Genomic DNA, 8,130 nt, shown 5'->3' on the forward strand with positions numbered 1-8,130 from the left:
TTATTTTGCTTAGAATAATACTCTCTAGCTCCATCCATGTTGTTGAAAATGGCAAGATTTCATTCCTGTTTATGATTGAATAATCTCCCATTGTGTGTGCACACACCACAGTCAATGGACACTTGGGCAGTTGGGCCACTTCCATATTTCAGCTATTGTAAATTAACGTTGCTGTAACCATAGGGATGCATGTATCCCTAGATATGTCTCCTAAGGCAAGGGAAACAAAACCAAAATAAACTGTTGGGACTTCATTAAAATAAAAAGCTTCTGCACAGTGAAGGAAATAACCAACAAAACTAAAAGGCAATCTACAGAAAGGTAGAAAATATTTGCAAATGACATATCTGATAAAGGGCTAGTATCCAAAATATATAAAGAACTTACAAAATTCAACACCCCAAAAATGAATAAACTAATGTAGAAATGAGCAGAAGATATAAACAGAGATTTTCCCAAAGAAGATATCCAGATGGTCAACAGANAGAAGAACCCTCTTGCACTATTGGTGTGAGTACAAACTGGTACAGCCACTGTATGGCTATTCCTATAATAGTTAAAAATAGAACTACTTTCGGAGATGAGCATGGAGGAGGGCACTTGTGGGGATGAGCACTGAGTGTAATATGGAAACCAACTTGACAATAAACTATTTGTAAAAAAAAAATAATAAAATAAATAAATAAATAAAATAAATAAATAAAAATAAAAATAGAACTACTCTATGATACAGCAATCACACTACAAGATATTTACCCAAGAACACAAAATCATTATATAATATTTCTGAAAAGAGGTTACCTAAGTTATTTCTGCTATCATGGTAGCGTTGGTCACAGTATATTTTGACATGCAATTTAAAATTCCCATTGCCTTTATAGCTTACCATACAGTTTCTTACCTAACTGTATTTATTTTGATGAGTAATAAAGACTATCATTACCAAATACCTGCTATGTGACAGGCAATATTTTGAGGTAAGTTTTTATTGTTATCATTACCCTAATTTTACAAATGGGGAACTGAGACTTAAAGAGGTTAAGTGACTCCCCCAAAGCCACACAGGTAGTAAATGACAAGTGCAGGATTCAAACACAAATTTGTCTATCAGAGTTCTGTTTTGTGGGCTTTTTTACTTCACTACTATTACCTCAAGTCATTAGCAAGTATACTTGCATTAACTAGCTCTTCATAATTTCTGAGGTACTTCACATATTATCTCATTGAATTCTATTTCAATGGTCTGAGAATCTGAAACTTAGAAGTCCCTTACCAAAGCCACAGAATAAGCTGGTGGAATCCAAGGCTTCTGACTCTCAGTCCATAACTCTTTCCATCTATATCATGCTGTCTTTGTAAGTACTCTCAAGCACGAATCTCATTTCTTTCTCATGTTCTTCATAGCACTTAGCACAGGGTTGAGCACAAAGTAGCTGCTTGCTGTGTTTCTTGGTTTTATAAATTGACGTGAAATGCTCAGGTTTTTATAAATACAGCTTCCTGACAACATGAGTGATAATATCTATTCCTTTAGTTTCTCAGAAAACAGAAATTTTCCTGAATTAATTTCTCAGTAGGTACATGGACAACCCTTAATTCTCATTTTCAAATCTTTAATACCTTAACACTCTCTACAGTCGTCTAAGCAGTATCAAATTATCTTATTTTATGATCCTTTTTTCTAGTCGTCAACTTAAATACGAGTTCAGAGAAATAGCAAAGAATTTTTCTACATACCTAAGAATTATCACTATTGTCCTTCTTTACAATATTCTTATGTTCAAATACACAGTGAATTAAAGATGTTTCTTGTCCCAACTATTAAGATTTCATGTGGGGACTTTCTTTTAGTCTGTGGACACTAACACATCCATTGTTGCTACCAATCAAGCAACACTGTGCAGTTTTGTTTGTTTGTTTGTTTGTTTGTTTTTTATGGAGAAGGATTCAGTCTTGGGTGAAAGGGTATGGTGACAATGAGTCAGGAGCTTAAAAATGGCCCACTCTGCTGCCAGCATTGCTACAGAATCTCTTGGTGGAAAGCCCAGATCTCTTCCAGTAAACTGCTCAAAATGTTTGATTCCATTTTTTATTTGGTTGCCAATTTATTAAGTGGTTAACCTTGGAATGCATCTATCCAGCATTTAATTAATTAAAGCCAGTTTGAAATACCTTTAGAAACCTTACTAATTTCAATACACCAAACTGGCACATTTATAAGCATCCATCAATTGCTAAAATACTAAATCATCTTCACTAAGATGCTGTTGCTGCCAGCAGAGCATTAATCAACTCAAGAGCTAATTGTTAAGCTGAAAGAGTAAAAGCAATCCAACACATCTTCTCCCTCTCCTCACAGTTTGGGAGAAGGAGAAAAGTGGGGAGAACTATAGCTTCATGGAATTTCAGAGCTCAAAGTATCTTCAGAGATTATTTAATTTATCTTCCTTGTTGTAAAATGGGGAAAGTGAAACAAAACACTGAGTTAGTAGCAAATTCAGGATTAATTCCCATGGCTCTAATGCATAAGTATTCTTCATTTCCAGAATACTTTTTATTATGGAAAATGATTCTAACTTACTAATCACCCACTCTATAGTTCCATATAGAATACTGTGAGAAGAGTGTAATGATACTAAATAGTAATTGTGCATCTCATAGAAAATTGCTGACCCACATTGTTGTTTTATTCTGTATCATATTGGTGCAGAAACACAGAACACAAGTTTTGAAGGTCTAATTCTAAAGTCATTACTTTCTATTAAAATGAAAATAATCATTTTACTCATCGCCTTTATTCCCCATTACCTGTTATATGTGTGTCCCTGACATCTGGGGTATCAGGCCACAGTGGTACCTATAGCCACCGAATTATAAACAGTAGTTTAGACAAGAAAACCATTTCTACTTGATATTGAACTTCAGGACAGGCATTTGTGGAGGCACTACCTCATTAATATTATGCTAAGCCAAACAGGATGACAATTTCCATTCTCTGAATCCACACCAGTTGAATGCATGGCTCTGCCTGTGGTAACATCAGCAGAAAAATAAGTAAACTATCTGTGGATGCTGGGAAACCAACTCCCCCACAACATATAAGCAATATATGAGAGAAAAAGAGAGAAAGGGGATTGGGTTCAAAGTAACCCTGGACCAAGCAAAATAATAAATATGTCAGTGCTGCTCAAACTGGAGTGTGTATAAAAACCACCTAAGAAAATTGCTAAAACACTGTGAATGTAGATAGATGTAGCAGTGGTTTCCAAACCTGGCTATGTGTGTGGTAGTTACACAACTGTATACAATTATCAGAATTATTTAAAATGGGTGAGTTTTGGAAAGAAGGCCTGAAGTCATAGGACACTGAACGCAAGAGTCTGGGAGGAAAAGAGACAGAGTCCACTAAGAAGACAGCCTCATAGGTGCGTGATTGCGAACTGGGGAAGATAAAAATGGGCCGGGACCCAGAAGCACAGAGGGGAGGAAGCCCCCTCTGCGGAGAGCCAGGGAGAGACAAGGGGAAGAGAAAGAGAGGCTGAAACTTCTCATAGAACTGTCCCTGGAGAAGAGAAAAACCTCAGCCTGGACGGAGAGGAATCTTATCATCCCATCTCTAACCGCAGGGCATTCGGAGAATGATCCTATTTCTAGCTGTGGCGCTGCCTTTGGGCTGGGTGCCCCGGTCCCAGGTAGCACCAGAAGAAACTGCTCTGCTGCTCTCCCTGCTTGATCCCCGGCTGGGAAGTGGCCTGGCCTATGGGATTACATTTCGAGCAGTATCATTAAAGGACGTGGACTAAGATCTGGAAACCAGGCAGTTCTTGGGACATAGAGCATGGCCCACCTTGGCTATGCCCATGCCACAGAGAGATTGGACCTAAAAGAGTGATTTGCAACACTTGGTTCGATAGAAGGGGCTAGGGCACCGCCATTTTTCTCCCCACAATCACCAAGGCGGAGCCTCAGGGAGCGCCCGAGGGACCTCAGTCCGGGTGAGACCCACTTACACCAAACCAAGCCCATCCGCACTCAAGAGCTGCTTTTTTTTTTTTTTTTTTTTTTTTAAACAGACCCTNCTACCCAGAGCCTGGGTAAGACCAACATGGATGATTACTGTGATTACCTCTAGATCAATTCTTGCTATTCATATATTTTCCCTTATATCATTTTTATCTCTCCCCTCCACTGGACTGGGCACTTTGATCATTGGTTTGCTTAAACAGTCAAATTAATCCATTCTCTTGATGCATATTCTACACCTCTGTCCTTACCTACCTTTCTTTCTCTCTCTGGAATAATCAGACTATATAGTTTCTTTGAGTAACATTATCTTCGTTTCTTTCTCCTCATCTCCAACCATATTCTCCTCTTTCTCACTCTGAATTAAGCCGCTTAGTCTCTCTGCCTGGTCAATGTCCAATTTCTCTTTCTCCCCACCCCTGTCATTTCTCTCTTGTGTATGCTCTTCCATCAGCACTGCATACACCCTGCTCTTTATTTATAGCTGGGAATTCTGGTTTTATGCTTTTAGATTGTCCTTTGTCCTTTGTAGGTTTTTTTTCTTTTTTTATCTTTTTCCCTTTTGGTTTGCTTGTTTGTTTGATTTGTCTGTGCGTTTGCATGCTTTTGTTCCCTGTATGTTTGTCTGTCTGTTTTCCTTTCCAAGGCTACCTCAAGAAACAAGCCAAAGTACACATGGTGGAGAGTCCCAAATATCACTAAAGTAGGGGAAAAAAATAACCAAAGTCTCAACAAGAGAGACCAAGAGACACCATTAAAAGAACACTTTCTGAATAGACAGGCTCTGGACAGTCAATGAGCCTTCTTTAATATAGCAGTACTCCCAGGTGTTGAGCACATAACAAGCTTTTATACCTGAAAAGAGGCAGAAAGCTAGCCAAAATGATGAAATGGAAGAACTGTCTTCTAAAGAAATTCCAGGAAGAAGTGACAGCTAGGAATTGCTCAAAAACAGATATAAGCAACATAATTGAACAAGAATTTAGAGCAATAGTCATAAAATAAATCGCTGGGCTTGAAAAAGGCATGGAAGACATCAGAGAAGCTGTTGCTACAAAGACTATGGACCTTAAAAATAGTTGTGATGAATTAAAAAATGCTAAAAATAAGGTGCATAATAAAATGGAGGCGTCCAATGCACTGATGAAAGGCAGAGAGGAGAATAGGTGAATTAGAAGACACAATTATAGATAAAGAGGAAGCCGAGAAAGAGATAAACTGATCCAGGAGCACAAAAGGAGAATTCAAGAACTGAGTGATACAAGCAAACAGAACAATATCCGTATCATAGGAATTCCAGAAGAGAAATAGAGAGAGAAAGGCGCTGAAGGGATACTTAAACAAATTATAGCAGAGAACTTCCCCAGTCTAGGAAAGAAAACAGACATTGAAAACAAAGAGGCACAGAGAACTCCCCTCAGACGTAACTTGAATCAATCATCTGCAAGACATATCATCGGAAAACTGGCAAAATATAAGGGCAAAGCGAGAATTTTTAAAACATCTAGGGATAATAGGGCCCTAACATACAAAGGGAAACTTATCAGACTGGTTACAGACCTATTTACTGAAACTTGGCAGGCCAAAAAGGAATGGCAGGAAATCTTCAATGTGATGAACAGAAAAAATATGCAGCCAAGAATCCTCTATCCAGGAAGCCTGTCATTCAGAATAGAAAGAGAGATAAAGGTTTTCCCAAATAAACAAAAATTGAAAGAATTCATCACCACTAAACCAGCCCTACAAGAACTCCTAAGTGGGGCTCGATGAGGGAAATATTGCAAGGAACTCATGGTACCAGAGACACCACTACAAGCATGAATCCTACAGAAAAAACAATGACTCTAAACCCATACTTTTTCAATAATAACACTGAATGTAAATGGACTAAATGATCCAGTCAAAAGACATAGGGTAGCAGAATGGAGCGGGGAAAAAATCCATCTATTTACTGTCTACAAGAGACTCATTTTAGACCTGAGGACACCTTCAGATTGAAAGTAAGGGGATGGAGAAAATATCTACCATGCTACTGGAAAGAGAAAGAAAGCCGGAGTAGTCATACTTATATCAGACAAACGGAACTTTAAATTAAAGGCAGTAACCAGAGATGAAGAGGGAATTATATAATACTTACAGGGTCTATCCATCAGGAAGAGCTAACAATTATAAATGTCTACACACCAAATTTGGAAGCACCCAATACATAAAACAATTAAACAATCTTATTGATAAGAAAGTGCTAATAGCAGAGGACTTTAATACTCCACTTACAGCAATGGATAGATCAACTAGAGAGAAAATTACTAAAGAAACAATGGGCTTGAACGATACATTGGACCAGATGGATATGAGAGATATGTTTAGAACTCTACATCCTGAAGTTATGGAATTCACTTTCTTCTCAAGTGAGCATAGCACATTCTCCAAGATAGATCACATCCTGGGTCATAAAGCAGCCCTCAATAAATATAAAAGAATTGATATCATACCNGCAGGGTACAAAATCAATGTACAGAAATCGGTTCATTTTTATACACCAATAATGAAGAAACAAAAAGAGATATCAAGAAACTGATCTCATTCACAATTGCACACAAAATCATAAAATACCTAAGAATAAACCTAACCAAAAAATTTAAAATATCTGTATGCTGAAAACTATAGAAACCTAATGAAGGAAATTGAAGAAGGCACAAAGAAAAGGAAAAACATTCCATGCTCATGGACCGGAGGAAAAAGATTGTTAAAATGTCATTACTNAATAAGCAAATGATAGTGATGTTAATATTGACCTGAGTAAATACTAGGGACAAATATTTAAAAGAGAAGAACGAATGAGTTTCTTTCAAAATGAGATCATTTTATTTTTTAAGAAGCCATTGGAACCACAACTGGTTATTACCTTATTTCTATATCTATGAGAAATGAGCTAAGACTTAATACATCGGTTAATGACCATACAGACCACATTAGGAAGGATTAATAACAGAAGAAGCTTAGACACACTCTTAACATAGGCAAGTACTAAACAGCAGAATCAGTGCACATGACACAATTGATTTCAGTCAGGTAGTTAAACAGAGCATGATATTGGGAAAGTGTTAATAAGCTATAGAAACCAGCCTAAGTATACGGTCAATTTCTTGGGGAATGTGGCAACAGAAGAGTGACAACCATCTGATTGAAATTAAAGTTATGATTCTATTCCTATTGATGAGACGTGTGTGAACACCAGAAAGATTTCAATATAAAAGTACAAGCACAGGTTTGGAACAAGACACGGACTGTCAAGGGATCTGTAATGCAAGTTGATAGCTTGGTCATGTAAGAAGCTGACATGGGGAGCTGTTAAGAGGATGTAGTGAGATTATATTTTGAAAGGAAATCCCTGGAATATATGAATCCCGACTTATCCCAACTCTCCCTCATTTCTATGAGGTCCCTCAGGTAGGGATAGCCACAAAGAAGACAAAGAAAACAAACAAAAATGCTTTATTGTTAACTGAGAACTTGGAACCTAATATTAAATAAAAACTCTAGTAGGCTGGCTGAGTCACATAGAAAAATCTCTGTCTCTGTCTTTCTCCCTCCTCTCTCTCCCGACCTCCCTCTCTTTCTTTTAGCCTAAAGACTTAAGTGGCCTCCTTCCAAGCCCAAACCTGAACCTCTGATATTACCTTCCAGTAACATGAAAGGCCACATCTTCCAATGCCAGGGAAATGGATCAAGGAAGAAAAACATTGCTGTAAGCAAGCTGAGCTACAGCTAAGCTGACCTAGACTACTTTCCCTAGACCCAGATATTATGTTTGAAAAAAAGAAAGAGGACAGGAGACAAAAAGCAAGCTAGGCTTTCTCCTATGAGGTACAGGCTGCCAGTCATCTTATCATTAAAAACACTTATATACCTGTCTCCTACTCTTTAACCACCTGTAATCTAAGAGAGTCCCCACTAAAGACTTCTTTATAGCTAAATTCAACAAACACTGTTCAGTTCTCATCTCAGTTGACCTTTATTTAGTGAAACACACTCTTCTTCCACCTTCCATATCACACCACACTCTTCTGGCTTTCTTCCTACATCTATGAATTCCCCCTTTCATTA

The sequence above is a fragment of the Crocuta crocuta genome, unplaced genomic scaffold (genome assembly GCF_008692635.1).
Source record: "Crocuta crocuta isolate KB4526 unplaced genomic scaffold, BGI_CrCroc_1.0 scaffold605, whole genome shotgun sequence".
In the NCBI taxonomy this organism is placed as follows: Eukaryota; Metazoa; Chordata; class Mammalia; order Carnivora; family Hyaenidae; genus Crocuta; species Crocuta crocuta.